Source organism: Peromyscus eremicus, chromosome 3 (genome assembly GCF_949786415.1).
Source record: "Peromyscus eremicus chromosome 3, PerEre_H2_v1, whole genome shotgun sequence".
Taxonomy (NCBI): Eukaryota; Metazoa; Chordata; class Mammalia; order Rodentia; family Cricetidae; genus Peromyscus; species Peromyscus eremicus.
This window is the reverse complement of record NC_081418.1, coordinates 136,159,942-136,177,728: the sequence shown is the minus strand read 5'-3', so window position 1 is coordinate 136,177,728 and position 17,787 is coordinate 136,159,942.

The following is a 17,787-nucleotide window of genomic DNA, read 5'->3' as shown; positions in this document are numbered from 1 at the left end:
CAAAATTGACAAATGAATGCAATACATGTGCTGCCATATCAGACATCACTAGTCAATCATAACATTATTTCCCCTCCTGCACCTTTGCCAATAGCAGACATCACTAATCAATCACAATATTCTTTCTCACTGAGATGCAAAAGGTCTTTTAATCTTTATAGCTATCAAAATTTACTGAAAATTGGATCAAAACCCATTTTCCACACTTACTTCAATGGAAAGACCATTCAGTTTAGCAGCAGCATACCTGAATTTGAATTGCCAGTTTAAAAAAAAATAACTCTCCAGCCTCAGTTTCCCTTTCCATAATTAAAAGAACAATGCTTATCACAGAGGCCCCAGGTAATGATTAAGTAAGATAATACTTAAGACATAAGAAAACAGATGTGGTGGTGCCTACACGGTGCCGGGAACATTGTCTGCACTCAGCAAATGATAGGCACATAGGAACTTGAGGTGGCGCGGGCACATTGGGCATCCACCATACCTCGTCACCATCACAGAACAATAGGATGTGTAGCCTCTTCCAGTCTCATTCTTGCTTCTCTTAACATCCTCACTGGAGGCAGGCGGAGAACAGTTGGTCCTCCCATTCTCTCTTACTTTAACCTCACATTCTTAGGGCCCATGAAATCTCTTAATGCCACCTCATTGCTTGGGAGAGAGGGGTGCAAAATTAATGCATCATTTGGTGATGTGAGCAGAGTTCTGAAAGACACACTGCATAGGTTCTCAGAGCTGTGTGCTAACATTGGGTTTGCCTTAACACTCCACCTGTCCAGAGCCCTTCCATTGTGACCAAGAAGAGCACCCACTAGCTGATGCTATGACTCACTTTAGTGATGCTTCGATTGGGAGAGGAAACCAAGATCTTGTGGGATACTGGGGCAGGAGGACAGGCTTCTCCAGAAGAGGTTTCACTGCCATTCACCATAGTCCAAAGTCAGAAAAGGTGGAAGTGGTCTGTTGGGCCCCAAACAACTTCCCTGGTACTGCCTTGGGCCTGCCTCCCCAAGCAAGACAATCAGTTTCATAGCAACAAACTCAGAGAGCATTCATTAAACAATTCAAACTCTCACTTTCATAAACCCACACATCCTGAGGTTAAGTGACTTCCCAACACTTGTCTCAGGGGATGGCTTTCTGCATTTTACCCTCTCAATAAGCCATCTTCATCTTCATTCCATCTGTCTCAGTTAGAGTTTCTATTGCTGTGAAGAGACACCATGGCCACAGCATCTCTTACAAAGGAAAACATTTAATTGAGGATGGCTTACACTTTCAGATGTTTAGTCCATTATCATCACGGCAGCGTGCAGGCAGACATGGTGCTGGAGAAGGAGCCGAGAATTCTACATCTTGATCCACAGGCAACAGGAAGTGAACTGTCTACCACAGTGAACTTGAGCAAAGGAGACCTCAAAGCCCATCCCCACAGTGACTCATTTCCTCCTACAAGGCCACACCTACTCTAATAAAGCCACACCTCCTAATAGTGCCACTTCCTTTGGGGGCCATTTTTTTTCAAACAACCACACATCCTAATGACTCACTGGAAGGGGTGAGCTGAGGGGGATCTCTTCCACATGGTCTCAGGTTTCCTCAACTTTTACTCTGTTCATCCTTCTTCTCCAGTATGGACACACTTTTCAAAGGTCATCCAAAGGCTTTGTCTCCTTCCTTCTGGCATGAAAGAGGCAGGACTCAGACAACTGCATGAGATCAAAATTCAATTTAATGAAACAGATATATATTAATTGCCCAAGTGTCTGATAACTGATGTTGAGGATATTGGTAGGTGTAAACACAATCCCTGCCATTATGTAGTTTAGAAATACTCCAAAGGGATAAACAAATACATGAAGGACAAGACAAAAATAGAAAAATTAACAAAAGGGCCCCAAAATGAACAGGGCTTGGGGATGTAGCTTAGTTGGTAGAATATTTGTCTAGCATGCAGGAAGCCCAGGATTCAATCAACAGCATTTACTGCATAAAAAAAAAAAAAACAGCCATGATGGTTACATGTCTATAATCCCAGCACTTGAGAGACAGAGACAGAAGGATCCAAAGTTCAAGGTCATCCTAGTTTGAGGCCACCCTGGACTACATGCAACTTTAAAAAAAAAAAAGTCTTGGGAGGCAGGAGAGAGATAACTAAGAGCAGAGAGTGGCGGGTAGAAGATCCTCAGCCCTGAATGGTGATGGCTGCTATGAGGGTCAAGCCAAGGTGACCAAATGCAAGGGTGTGAGGATTGAGGCTTGTGGAGAGGCTGAGTTTTGGAGGAGGGGATTCTGGTACCAGCAGATACTAAGAAGAATCTAGTGTGGGTGGGGTCTTGACCAGTCTGTAGAACATTTTGACTAGTTCCATTATACTAAACGTAAGGCAATGTCACCTTGCTTTGTGACTTTATGTGGCCTCCAGTTTCATGTCTATAAGATTAAGAAGTTGAATGAGCCTGTTCTAGGTCTATGGTTTTATGATAATAATGAAAAGCTTACAGAAGTATCATTTCATATATATATTTGAATATTACTCCAAAAATGGAATATGAAAAACTGTATCTGCTGCCAACGAAAGTAGAGGTGTAGAAGTCTGGGGGCTGATTCTGGGCTTTGCTGAGGCTGGGCTTGACCTGTTTTTCTGTGCTGGGTCAGTACTTGTACTTTACCAGAGTGAAAGTCTCTGCAGAGAGATACGAGCCTGCTGCTTCCCACATGGAGGACTTGGAAGATTCTGTGTCACACCAACTTAGAGTCCTACCTCAGAGGGTATTTTTGCTGGTTCCTGGGCTGTGCTGCCTTAGATTAGTGGAGGGAGAGACTCAAGGCTTGGGAAGAGAGGCCCATGGCTCAGACTTGATGTTTATTGAGACCCACATAGGACAGGGTTGCTTTGGCAAACAGGTTCCTAAGCCACATCCTTGTTGATGGTAGACCAGTGAGTGATTGAAGGGGACCTCAAGAATGTATTCTATTAACTGTTCCAGAAGACTGGGGTTCAAGGCCAAGTTTAGAAGTGCCTGATCTAAAGGAAATTTTTATGTTCCAACTTGCTTGCATTTTCATGAATTTATATGCATTCATATAATATAATAATACGAAGTAATTATTGTTACATAAGTTTGCTAAGTACCCTTTGGTCCTGATACTGGTGTATATACATCCGGGGGATGATGTAGATATGGAAAACACAAGCCAGACCATGTTAGGATACTCACTTCTGAGCACCTGGACCACCCACTGCCTGGCTAGGAAGGAAAGCTATTCACATATAAACTGAAGGCATCATTTCAGCATTTACTTAAAATTCACAGTTCATCAGTAGAGACAGAAAAGCATCCCTAAAATGGGACTTAGGCTGAGAGAGATGCATCCTGATGTTCCAGCTTACGTCTCCTTCCCTTAGTTCAGGACTGCTCCCTACTCCACAGCAAGGGAAAAGAAACCTTCGTGAGAGTGGTGGAGCCTGACTCTGGAAGGGGGCAGTGTAGGCTGGAGTCTTTGTGGACAGCTTCTGGGAGAGCAAGGTTCAGCAAGGTAGAGTGGTCTGGCTGTAGCCATAGCTAGGAACAGGACAAGTGACACTATTTTGCTCTGCACCGACTCTTGCTGCTGAGGACAGCTTCCACATCTGTGTTCCAAGGTAGCCCCACCAGGAAGCAAGTGTTTGCTACTTCATCTGTTGCAGGATGCAAAGAGAAGGCAAACTTATTCCTCAGAAGGATACTCACGGGAAATTGAGGCCTGAGGTAGGATGCCTACTAAGAGAAAAGGACAGACTGCTACTTCTCAAAAGCACACTGTCCCAGGCAGTAGGCACAGTGGGCATATACTGTACAATGCATGCCTTATTCTTCATAACTGCTGCTGACTTTATGACTCCAGACTCCACGGTTTACAGAGATCATGATCCAATTGTTGTCTGACTACTGATGATGGCATAGCAAGCCCTTGGATTCACCCCCCCCCCCGCCACACACCCCACAATGTGCACCTCACCTGCTGGATCTGGGTTCCAAGCCAGTGATCTCACTTAAGCAGCTTTAGCAAGGGAGCCACAGCAGCAGCAGCAGCTGCTGCAGCAAAGACTTGGCATGGATCACACACCAGCATCTGTGTCCATCTGATAGGACCCATGCTGCAGGGGGCATATGTTTAAGAAACATTCCCACCAGGAACTTCTCCTTTCAGCTCCACACCGAGACTCACAGAGCTTGGAAACCATGGAGCCCGAGTTCAAAGACAGGTCCCAGCCACTCAGCCATCCTTACACCTGGGCCCCTTGAAGGGACAAGCCAAGGTGACCAAATGCAGGATAGGGACCAAATAGGGGCCCTTGGGTATCATGTGGCCCACACCCATAGCCTCTCTTAACACCACCATTAGGAAGTTCCTCCCGAATGGCTGGTACACGTCTTTTCTGCTCTGCTGGTGAGGTAGAAGCAGCCTGAGGGGAAAACAGCTAGGTAAGCCCCTTCAACCAGTGCAGTGCACAGAATGGGAACAGAATGAAGACCCGTCCTGTGTCTGTAGTGTTGACTTTTAAAGCTAGCCTGCAAGCATGATGATAGAATGTCCTTTAAGCCCCAGGAGTGTCTTTATGAGTGTTTTGTCCTCTCACAACTCTACTGACAAATTCTCCTCAGACCCAAACTTCTCAGAGCATCCACTCATTCCAGAAGTGCCTGTGCGCTCGCACACGTACACACACACACACACACACACACACACACACACACACATACTTCATGGGGGACGGAAGCAGCAGAGGGGAGAGAATCAGAGAACGGAACTCAGTCTACTCAAATGTTGAGAAGAAATGTCTTCCAGAAAGTACTGCTCATTGACCCAAATACTGTTTGCATTTTTTTGGTAGTCTTCTTTTGTGAATAAATGTTTCCTGTTCAAACTTGAAAATGGAAATGTCTCCACTTCAAAATGAACAAGCAAGAAATGCCACAGGTTGGATTTTCCCAGGGAAACCACTGACAAGGAGGACTGGCTGCAGAGCCTGAATTCTGAGTGCTTGTGGGAGGGATTAGGGGGCAGGTGGAGCATCAGCAATCTGCTACTCCTAGAAACTCTCTACCCTGGGGACCTGCCACCCTCAGGTCTTCTCCGGAAAAGAAGCAGTTCTGGGATTGGAGTTTCTGTCACTCTCTGAGTCCTTTGCCTGACCTCTCCCCAGCTCAGGATGGAAAACACAGAACTGTATTAAAAACAACAAAACAGTCCGTGGTTCCCCAAACTTAGGCATCTCGGTGGCTGAGAGAAAAACACTTTTAGAAGGCTGTTGGCTCCTTCTGCTTTTGATTCCCATGTTCTCATGAGACGCTCCCTGGGGCATCTTCTGTCATTTAGTTGATCCATTGATTATGACATAGTTATAAAAAGAACACAAACTTTGAAAGAAAAAAAAGACAGGTAGACATTTTTATTTAACTGGGAACACAAAACCCAGTTCTGCTGCCCCTGTTCCCTGTGTGATCTCAGGCATCTCAATTATTTCACTTTAGTTTGTCAGTCCTTAATTTCTCCAGTTTTCAATTGAAGACTGAAGGGACTCGATGGTATCCAAATATCTATCCTATGACTGCTAGGTGCCACCATATTTCAGAGCATGTATTTGTAAAGATCCCTCAGATGAGTGTGAGCTTGTACTGTGCTGTACTGGAGTTTTGCCCTTTGGTAGGGCTCCGGTCACCACAGTAGAAGCACGTGGCTTTGAGTGGCTTAAAGAGGTGGAATTCCAAATTTGCTGTTTTCCTTTCCCAGGAGTTGGCCAAACGCCAGGTTCTGCTATCTTCCTTCTCATGTGATCTCGTCTGAAGAGATTCTTTTGATGCTCCCTGCTAGACTTGTCCATTAATCTTCCTTCTTTCAAGCCTCCATGTGATGAGCATCCATCCTTGAATTCTGACTGTTAGCTTAAGGTGACTCCACAGCTGGGTAGGGCTTACCAGAATGAGTAATACAACAGGAAATGGACCTATTCCTCTCGGCAGCCTTTCCTGCCACTCCTCGCTCTTTCTCTAAATGTCATTTTGCCCCATCATTGTCCCCCAGGTTCATCCTTTTCTGTACCTCAAACACCCTTGAATATGGACGATCACTTTCACTCCTAGACATTATCATAAGGGACATGCTCCCAGTATAGGGGACCCCAGATGGTTCTTCTGCTGAGATTCATCTCCAAAGGAACAGTCTGGTCATTTTTTCTGCGCCCAAATGAATGTACCTGGTCCCTTTAAATCTGGCTTCAGTTAACATCATCACAATCTTTTCCGTAATATCAACTCTACCTTGACTTGGTCATGTGACTCCTGGGGTCTGTATATGTGTAAGTATGTGCACAATACAGTGAAAGAGAGACACTTTGGTCATATTTTAATTGCCATTTATATCTCCCTAGATCAATATTTGCATATTTGCAAAATCAATTAATTCATCTCACCTAAACTGGCTTCCCTTTGGGGACACCAGGGGACTTTTTTTTTTTTACATAACCTATTTAATTCCAAGTCAAACAATGGTGATATTCTGAGGATAGACTTCTATGCCCATCGCAGTTCCTACCCAGGGAATGGACCTATGATGGGGGAGGATCTGGGTATCCATTTGTGGCATCCTTTGCCAATACAGCATAGTGCTCACCTCTCTCCTGTGGTAAATGCCTCATATTTGTGGGACCAAGAGGTAAAGTGGCCAGGTAAAGTCTTGTGGGTAGAGGCCGTTAGCAGCTCCAGGGTTCTAAACTCAAAAGTGGTGACTTAGTGACATCTCTGTGTGAGGAACCATCTACTACTGAGTTCTGCTGGCCATCTTGGGACACAGGGATTCAGGTGGCAGAGAAATCCTCCAACTCCAACACTCACCTCCTAGATGAGAATGGACACCTACACCTACAGAGGTCTGTGGAATTAGCCACCCCTTTTGCAAGTCTCTAATGGAAATTCTGCCAAGCCATGATTTTTAACTACTGGAGCAAGGCACTTAAGAGAAAAAGAAAAGTATTTTGTAGAGTCTAAAACTTTGACTTTTCGCATTGAAAGCCAAGTTCCAGGGAAGTCACAGCATCATGTCCTGAGAGACATTTTTCCAACCAGCAGGCTGGAGAAGAAGGTGGGACCGCATGGCAGCAGAGTGTGGCCACATTCTAGGTGAGAAACAGAAGTCGGGATGACTCTGAGAACTGAGCTTAAGGTTTCTCTAGCGGCCTCCATCACTGCGGACAGGCGTATGGACATTCTGTAGGACACCGTGAAAGTCCTACAGTGTCCCACAGTGAAGAACTTGATTGGCACCTTCACTTAACCATAAGCAAACACAGGCTTTTGTATTTAATCTACAATTAATCCCAACCAACAAAGTAAAATTTAGAAGGTTTTTCTCAAGGTCACGAATCTGGCCGAATGTATCTCTCTTGCATTTTTTGAGACAATATAAAAATAACCATTGAATCATGTGCTTTGTTATTACTTAAGCATGTATAAAATGCTTCAAATTTCCGTCACCTCCCACTCTGTCACCTTTCCCCTTCCCCCTCCTCCCCTCCCCCACATATATACCCTTTGGCTTTGTTTTGTGACCTGAGCTTAAGTGAGGCCATCTGTGTGACCCTGGGTTTAGAAATACCATGTGCCTTTTAACACTGAAGCGTTTTATTTTGAGATCATCTTGGGCTCACAGCATCCATGTGTTTCTGGTGACCCCTGCCTTTGATTTAGTGAGACTTCATCTTATTAAAACAAAAAAAAAAAACAACAAACAGACCCCACTTCCTTCTTGCTTCAATCGTGTTTTAAGAAACTTTTACTGTGGTTTTACATAGGGAAAAATGACAGGCTCTGGATTCTTCTTCTGCAAAATAAAGATGGGAATTTGCTCTCTCTTCCTCACTGAGAGCAAAAGGTTGGACTAATGGTCACAAACTCCAAGGAGAATGTCTAGAATAACCAAGTGACACAACAAGAAAACAACCCCTCAAGCTGATGCCTAATTCCCAAATCCTTTGTCCTGACTTCAAGGCAGAAGCAGGGGTATCTGGATTCTGGAGCATTCTGTGGCTAAGTCCCCCAAGCCACTTCATCCTCCATGGTGTCTGGGTGCAGCCATGCCCTCCTCTTCATTTGCAGCCCCCAAGGAAACGTGTCCCTGCCTTCTCCCAGGTCTGAGGGACCAGCCTGACCTTAAATGGAGTTCAGTGTTGTGTGTCCCCTCTGCCCCTTCTCTGGCTTATACTTCTCAGAACTGTGAGCCCACAAGACAGAGCATCTCTCTTACCTGTGAGGAGCACGTACATTATGAGCACATGCCACCCAGCCACGTGCTTCCTTTCCAATGAAATGATCGTGGGATGAGTCTGCAGCCCAGATGAGTTCTGATGAGGTGTATGATTTTAAATACAGAATGCATGTCTTTCCAGCGGTGACATTCACGAAAGTTGGACCACTGTCAGCACCTGCTCTACCCTCTTCCTTCCTCCCTTCCCTCTGGCAGCACAAGTTTCAATTTGAGTCCCTCCGCACCCTAGCCATCTTTCCTCTCCCCATTACCAGATCTGGGGATAAACATTTTAAATAGTTTAATTGTCTACAGTATAATTCGTGTTAAGAAATCTGAACTCCCTGGCTGTTAGGGTCCTCTAGCGCTAGACATTCCTCTGGCTTTTATAGACTGTTTCATGGTCTATTAATGGGGAACAGACAGCCTTTGGAAACAGCCGTGCACAGGGGCTGGGGAGACATGGGTTCAGATTTCCCTTCATGTCACCAACCAGTGAGCCTCAGACACGTCACTTTCTTCGTAGGGCCTCAGTTTCCTTGTCTGTCGCATAGAAGACCTGTGTGAGTTTGAGAAATTCTAAGGGAATAAAATAGTCACATGTATAAAATATCAGTAAAATATGGAAGGATGATTATAGTGAAGCGCTGTCCTCTGAGAGCATGCAGAAACAGAAGGGGCGGACTTTTCATCAGGAAGCTTCTGTGCAAACAGTGGGAGAAAGACTGTTCTACAGTAGGGCCTCTCGGAAGGGTCCACCTCTAAGTCCACTGTGTATCATTCCATCTCTTCCCGTGGTCTTCAGGAGCTCTTCTTCGGGGACAAGGCAGAAGCTGTGTGTAGAGGTCTTGAAGAACAGTAGATTTCCATGGAGAGGTGTGGACAGAGGCCTGACTTAGCTCACAGCTTTCAGGATCTGGAGAATTCAAGCATAGATTTTTTTTTTCTGGTATGAAGCAGAAAGTGGCCCTCAAGCATCTGGAGGTCTTCCCTCTGGGCCAGGGTTGGGAGAGGAGAATCAGACCCCTGACACAGTATATAGCTTCTGCAAGGGTGATGCTGAGGTTCTATGTGCCAGACAGAGAACGGGCCTGGAAGCCTTGGAATGTTTGTATGTTGTCCATGTTTACCTGGTTTCATTTTGATGAATGTGACACCTGGGATCCTGGCCAAGAAAGTGTCATCTGGCAAGAAGTATATTTGGCTAGTGGGAAGGTTATCATACGAACATAAACAGGCCCTGGAAAAGGTTTGGTCTTGTAAAATGTATTAATGGCAACAACGTGAAGTTCCTACATGCACATTTGCTGTCCTGGAATAGCTGAGGGTCCCAGGGCCCTGTTGGGTGATGAGGTCTGTGTGGTGGGTAGGGAAAGTGTGAACAGGCCTTTTGTGAGTAGTTAGAAACAACTTGGGTCAGAGGATGGCAAATTTAGTTCATTTAACCTTCCTGGGATTCAGTTCTTTTAAATATAAAGTGAAGAAAATAGTTTTCTTTATATTTCTTGGGCTACTGTAATGATTGACTTGAAAATACACAGCAGAAATGATTAAAGTTGTAGTTATTCTTATGTTGCTGTGATAAAATACCATGACTAAGGCAACTTAAAAAAAAAAAGTTCATTTTTGCTTAGGGTTCCAGAGGGGTAAGATGCCACCGTGGTGAGGCAGCATGGTGGCAAGTGGGAGGGGCAGAAAACAGTGGCAGGGGCAGGAAACAGAGTGCTTACATCTTCAACCACAAGCACAAAGCAGTGGGAGCGATCTGGATGGGGGATGAGACTATAATCATTCAAATAGCACTCCCATGACAGACTTCCTCCAGAAAAGCCACACCTCCTAAACATTTCCAAACAGTGCAGGCAACTGGAGAGCAAGTGTGCAAACATCTGAGCCTCGGCTGGACATTCTTGTTCAAAGCACTGCAGTGACTATGATGTTTGGGCCACCAATTGCTACCAGCTGCCCTTTCCCCTCCAGTGACAATCTGCCACTCTCGTTCTCTCTGAATCTCATCTTTCATGGTTCCAGGTGAGACCTGCCTGGGGTGAGGAAGGCACCGATCTCCTAGGAGACTGGATGATGGACAGGAGGGTCTTCAAAGTGGGACTGACCAGTGTTGCAGCTCCCTCCTCACTGGCACCCATCTTCTCCTCCCGAAGTTCAGTGTTCCTGCAGGGTTGACACTATGGCAGTGATAAGTGGCAGAGTCAGACACCACGACTGTCAGAGAGTGGCCTCTGAACTGGATTTCCCATTCATCTTGAGAACCAGTGACCTCATATTTCTCTTACTGGGTGAATCCATTTCTCCTAAGAGCAGTTAGTTTCTTAAAAATAAAAAAATAATTTCTCCATCTCCAGTTTGCTTATGACCCTTAAGAGACCCAGCAGCCAAGTTCTAAGGTATATCAGCTCTCTTCCTCTGTCTAGATGATCTTGCTAAAAACATCTTCTCTACCCCAGACCCAACTGAGTGCCTCAGCCTGGAGTCCTCTCATGTTGCCACCAGGAGAAAGTTGGGTCTGTTTCTCCTTTGACCTTTGCCTACTCAACTATTCCCAGATCCTCTATAGCTTCCAGAGGTTGAATTATTTTCAGTTCTCATACATAAGTGTGTGATGTGTTGGGGGTGATGCTCTGTTTTAGGTACTGGTGCTATAGAGATGGATGAGACATGAGCCTTTAAGAAATAAACCCAGAAGAAAGATCAGGTCATTGGCAGTGTGGCCTGAAAGGGGACTGTGGGATACCTAACTCTCATTGACTTTTCTTCTCAAATGACACGACGTGAGTGGCCATTCTCCACCATGTTCTCAGACCTCGATGCACTGCTTGACATGGTCTAAAGATAGTAGGTCAGCTGACTGTGGGTTGAATCTCTGAAACTATGACCCAAATTAGCTTTTCCTCTTTTTAAGAAGACTATCTCTGATAATTTGCTATAGTAATAAAAAGTTGACTGATGCATCTTGGATATCATTTCCACTTGCTCTTGTTTGCTAGTCTTTTATCTAGTCATGTGCCTTCTCTCTTAAACCTAGGAATTTCAAGTCTAATCCTGATTCTATGGCCAGAAGCTTCTTGGAGGAATGGTAGTCTATCAAGTGGAGTAGGAAACAAGTAAAACTCGGGACTGAAACAGGCCAAAGAGGGGCTTCTGCACAGGCGCTTCCCACTTCAGTACAGCTGTGGTTTTCTGTACATTAGAAAGCTACCATCCTTTCTTTCCAGAGAGAGGAGGCATGCTGATCTGGACCCCAGGTTAAGGTTGCTGGTAGTAAAATTTTATTTCTGTCCTAGGCATCTGAGACCATCCTTGACAGTTGTTGACACCACATTTTCTTGGAGATGTTATCTCCCACGACATCCCAGAAACTTCTTCTCCATCATCCTTACATAGACCCACCTCAACTCTGTGTTTTCTGCCTCGTTCATCCACTTGATCGTCCCTGATTGAGAATCCACAGAGTGAAAGGAGTCCATACATGAGCTTTGGCACAGGGTGGGCATGAAATTATTATTCAAAGTGGGACACCCTAAAGGCTTCAAATGAGTGCTGACAGGAGTGAGGCCGAACAGAATCGCCAGTGGGCGTGTGCCTTAGCAGCTTTCTCCTTCTGAGTCCTTGAGTTTGCTCCTGGTACACCCCTAGGGATCTGGGCATCATTGCAAGTGTGCGAAAGGACAAAGGCAGCTTGCAGTTAAGTGGGGGAGATGTGCAAGGAAAAACACGGTTATAAGAGTGCAAGAAGTGCTGGGAAGTTCTTCTTGGGGAGGCCAGGGCAGGGTCAGAAGGACAAGAGAAGTTGACCAGGGAAGGTGGGGCAGAAAGGATGTTACAGAAGTCAGGAGTAGTCAGAGATGAGCAGGCACATGCTGTGGATGGAGAACTCGATGTCCCTCAAAGTAGCTGCTGTGTGCAAGATCAAAGAATCGGACAAAGGCAGACAAGGCTAGGGAGAGAGGCTTAGGGAAGGGCCTTGTGCCATACTGAGAACTTTGGGCTTATTCTTAAAGGTTACAAAGAAGAAACAAAATTCCCCTAGCAGAAAAGTGATCTGATTTAGTTTATCTTTACAAGGATCATTCCATTCCAGTGTGCAGAAGAAAATAACAGGGAAGCTGGCAGAATAAGGTCCTGGAAGGCGCTGAAGAGTGTTGATGGAATCCAGGCAAGAGAACGCATGGATTGTGGAGGGAAAGGGGATAGATTTTGTAGGAAGAGGCAGGACGAACTAGAATTAAAATCAATTTTATATGGGGTGGCTGGAAAGAAAAAGAACCCAAATATCATCTGTGGTGCTGCCCTTTCTGTAGATCAAACAGGAATTGTGAGGAAAGGCTGGTTGGGAGAATATGGTGACTGCAGCTTTGAAAGCACTGCTCCCGAGCTGCTTCCAAAGCTTCCTCGGGCGCCTTGCAGATTAGGATGGACTCCTCTGCTGAGATGTAGATGTGAAAGTTATCTACATGTAAGCAGGGAAAGTGAGACTGACCGTGCATTCATAACCGAGAGCCGGGGAGGGAATGTTGGGAGCCAGCATGGTGCTAGAGCCAAGGTGAGTACTGATGTTAGCAAGTGGCAAACCATGAGGCAGGAAGAATGCTTCACTAGGGACTCTGAAGCTGTTACCTATAAGGGAAGGCCTGGGTATTGCCTGTTTACAAGTGGAGATGGCAGGCACAGTGCTCTCCTGATGTCCTAGGATCGGGTTCTCATCACTAGAGGACAATTGTTTCATTTTTCTTTTCTAAGATTGACAACACTGGAACAGTGTACCCTAAGAAAGGAGATCCTGCAGACCAGATGGGTTCTGCTCTAACTGGCATGGTGGTTCTGATGCTGGTGGTGATGGGGATGGCAGTGAAACATCTGAGGGGATTGGTAGTTGAGCCCATACATGTCTGTGTAGAGCCTGGAGGGAGAACAAGATCCCCGAAAAGAGTCTGAGGTTATATGCAGTGTGACATACATCCTGAGTGATCTGGAACAAGATGACTAATGCCCTCTTTTAATATGTGGAAGAGCTGGCTTGCTGCAGGATGCACAGTCCCAAGGCCCTGGTTTTTTCCAAAAGACACAGCTTTATTGAAGAGGGGCCAAACAGGAGAATGATCAGGTAGTAACCAGGGAACAAACGCAACCTGGAGCAGGAAGAATTAGGGAGATGCTTAATTGTAACAGGAAGTAGAGGGCCCTGTGCATGGTCTGTCTGGAACCTGGGGATACTTTTTTACTGGAGCTTCTGGGCCCTTTGTTATTCTGGTCCAGCAGGGTTCTCTCTACTGTATCTCCTCAACATACTGCTCTTTTTCCTTGCATTCCAGAGGGCAGAGGTTTTGGATTCTGCTGCCTTTCAGGGTCATCTGTGGCCAGGTTCCCTAGTGTTTGGAACCTGTGACCTGACAAACAAGCTTGCATGAATGTTTTTAGGAGCAAGACCCTGGTCACTTAATGGCTCTGCTTCACTAGCTTTTAAAAATATACTGTTTTAGAAGCCACGGTGCCCAGCCACCCCAACTACAATCTATTCAAGTAGATTTGTAGATGGGATTTAAAACAGAAAGAGTTCCTACCTTCAGAGATCTTGTGTTGCTATTATTATGGAGTGTGTGTGTGTGTGTGTGTGTGTGTGTGCAGTAGGAAGCAAGATCTTTCTGCATTCTGTTGTGAGAATGTTGAAGAAGAAAGACTCAATTTGGGAAGAATGGTAGCACACTGTTGACCCACTTAAAGCAATGGCCCACTGACCCTGCAGTTTGCTTGGGGCCAACCATTCCATGTGTTATGGCTTCCTATCTCAGCAAGGCAAGTGTCAGCATGGAGAACACATTTGAACTGATCAGGAGAGGCAAGTGCTCAGGCAGATGTGACCATAGTGTAAGGGAATGGTAGAGTGATGGGCCATGAGAATTACTCAGACCCTCAGTGAGCTGTGTTCAGGAAGATATTTATTGCTTCATTGTGTATGAGTGGAGAATTAAAAATAATAAATGTCCCACAAGGGAATGTCAGCCAGTAAATTATGGTATCCTTTTATAAAATTAATTTTTTTAAGTTAGCATACAAAGTAATGGATTTCGCTATGACATTTCCTTACATATAAGTCATTACACTTGGTTCTTATCCATCTTCCTTTCCTGCTGCTCTCCCATCCCTCATTCCCTGACTAGCTCTCCCTTCTGCTTCATGTCATATGTATTCCACTGCTGTTTTAAAAATGTGTATGTGTGTGTGTGTGTGTGTGTGTGTGTGTGTACAGTGTGTCACATGTACACATGTATGTGTGTCTCCGTGTACCTTTGTGTGTGAGTATAGACATGTGGAAGCCAAAGGTTAATGTTGGATGCATCCTTCCTCTATCTCTGCCCACCTTATTTTTTCAGTACAGGATCTCTCACTAAAGTTAGAGCTCATCGATATGGTAAGCAAGGCTGACTGACTGAATGAGAGATAAATAACCGAGATAGGCAGCAGGGGGCTGAGAAAGCCAAGCACCAAGATCATGTACTTAAGATACAGAAGTCCCAGCACCTGGAAGACTGAGACGGGAGAATTGTGAGCTCAAGGACAGGCCTGGGCTGCAGAGCAAAGCCTTGTCTCTGTGAAAACAAAGCACAAATCCAGATATTGAAATCATAAGAATTGGCCCCAGGTAGCCTGAGAGAGAAGATCAGTGAAACAGGAGCAAGAACACTCAGGAAGGGAAGGGCAGGAGAGCCAGAGTTGGAGTATGAGTGCACTAAGGAATAATAGTCTCATGATTCAAAAACCACAGGTGTGGCAGAGGGAGGATTTGCAGGTGTAACCAACCACGGGGAAGCAGGTGGGCCTCCAGTCTACTCAGGCGTTTGAAGGAAATGAGGGAAAGTCATTACCTGGGAGGGTGGCAGAAGAAGAGATGTCGTAGAGGCGTGCCAAGTCTCAGTTACTTTGGAGTGGACCTTGATGGGAATTTTCCGACAGCCACCAATGCCAGTCAACAGTAAGTGTGCTGACCACTGAGTCCTGCCCTTATCTCCACTTCCGTATTCAGAGCAGCTAAAATTCACTTTGTTATTTGTGGGAGACTTCTACATCTAAATATGCTAACTCTAAAACTCTATCTCTCATGGTGACATACACCTATTTAATCCCAGCTTTCCAGAAGGCTGAGGCAGGAGGACGGCAAATTTAGGGCTAGCTTGGAAAACAAGCCGTATCTCAAAGCTAATGAATTAATGAATTCATATCACATTCTATCACTCTTTAAAAAGCCAAATGAGGGAGCTGGAGAGATGGCTGGGAGGTTGAGAGCACTGGCTGCTCTTCCAGAGGTCCTGGGTTCAATTCCCAGCAACCACATGTGGCTCACAACCACCTGTAGTGAGATCTGGTGCCCTCTCTGGCCTACAGGCATATGTGCAAGCAGAACACTGTATACATAGTAAATAAATAAATCTTAAAAAAAATTAAAAAGAAATAAAAAGCGAAATGAAAGAGTATCCCTGAGTTTCAGGTGTGTGGCCATGATGGATGATGTTTCCTCATAGTTGCCAAAAATGTTGGGAAGGCCCAAGAAAGGACATTTCATCCGTTATTCATATTCATGACTACCTTAACTGTAACAAATACGTGTGTGTGTGTGTGTGTGTGTGTGTGTGTGTGTGTGTGTGTGTTGTGTTTACAAAGACCTTAAGTTGAAAGATTCTGTGTCCTTAATCAAATGGTGATTGCTTGCAAAAACAAGCAGTTCCACATAGAATCTACGGAACAGAGATACCTTACTAAAATAAAAATACGTGCAGGGAACAAAGAAGACTGAGTGGCCAGCAAGCTTCAGGGATCTTTTTGTCTCTGCCTTCCCTGCGCTAGGATTCTAGGCATGTGCCACCATGTCTGGCTCTTTCTGTGGGTGCAGGGGATCCACACTCAAGTCTTCACACTTGGGCAGCAAGCGCTCCACCGTCCTCATCCCCAACATCACCCTCCCTTATTTCTCTCTCCTTTGAATCCCTTTTGTTGTAGGAGTTTGTTGAGTCATACATTTTCGAGTTCATGAAATTTTTAAATGTGCTTGTATTACTTTTATAATAAGTCAAAATAAAATGTAAGAAAAATTATTTAAGGAAAAATTATTGAAATATAAAAGAGATTGCATGCAATTACAGTTTAACTTTCCTCTTGAGAGAACTAGTCCTACTGCCTTCGCCTCCAGAATGGAGACTGTCGGGATGGCACTGGGAGGTTGGGAGTACGTGTCAGGCATGCCAGGATTTGCAGCCCAGCTCTGCTGTCACGGCTATGGTAGGGGCATGGGGACACCTCAGGCTTGCTTTCTTCCTTTGTGATGTACAGGGGGTACATCCCAGTTTACAGTTCTGAAACCCAGAAAGCTCTGAGAACTGATCTCGTCTCAAAGGTGAATATTACTTGGCCACAAAATCTAACCTGAATTGACATAGCCACTGTTTCACTTACAGGAAGATTTATTATTTTGCAGTGGGAATATTAATGTTTTATGGTGGGACACTGCTCAGAGTCAACTTGCAGGGTTTGAAAGATGAGACTGGACTGTAGGACCTGCAACCTAGGGGTGTTGGGCTAAATCGGACTGTGACTATAGAATTCCTAGCAGGCAGGCAGCAAGTGTTCCATGACGCTGGCTGGTCATCACAAGCATGGATGTCATCATCAAGTACAGATTGGGAGTCTTCTGCTTGCCTGCCCCCTTCTTGCTGTCAGGATATGAGAGAACACTGAGGTGGCCTGTGTGATGGACAGTAAGGACTGCTCAGGAGACAGGAGTGGAGGCACGTGTCCAGAAGGGAATGATCTTGCCCCTTTTCCTCTTTCAGGTATCTGGAATTCTTTGGAATTAGCCACATGAAGTAAAGCACATTACCAGTTGCCTTAGGTTTCTGTCGCTATGATAAAACTCCATGACCAAAAGCAACTTGGAGAGGAAAGGGTTTATTTGATCTTACAACTCTCAGGTCACAGTCCCTCACTGAGGGAAGCCAGGGCAGGAACTCTAAGTGTAAGGGCTTGGAGGCAGGACCTGGAGCAGAAGCCATGGAGGGCCACTGCTTACTGCTTTGCTTGCCAAGGCTTGCTCAGCCTGCCTTCTTATACAACTCAGAACCACCTGCCCAAGTGCGGCAGCACCCACAGTAGCCTGGGCCCTCCCACATCAACCACTAATAAAGAAAATGCCCTACAGAATTGCCTTACAGACATCTGGATGGAGGCATTTTCTCAGTTGAGGTTCCTCTTTCTAGATAACTCTAGCTTGTGTCAAGTTGACAGAAAAAAAAAAACAAAAGGAAGGAAGGAAGGAAGGAAGGAAGGAAGAAAGAAAGAAAGAAAGAAAGAAAGAAAGAAAGAAAGAAAGAAAGAAAGAAAGAAAGAAAGAAAACAGGAAAGCAGGGCCCCTAAGCAGTTGAAGAGCTTAAGAAAAAGTTTCATTCTTGACAAAGATTTTAATCTCAGAGCCTTTTTATTCACAATGAAATT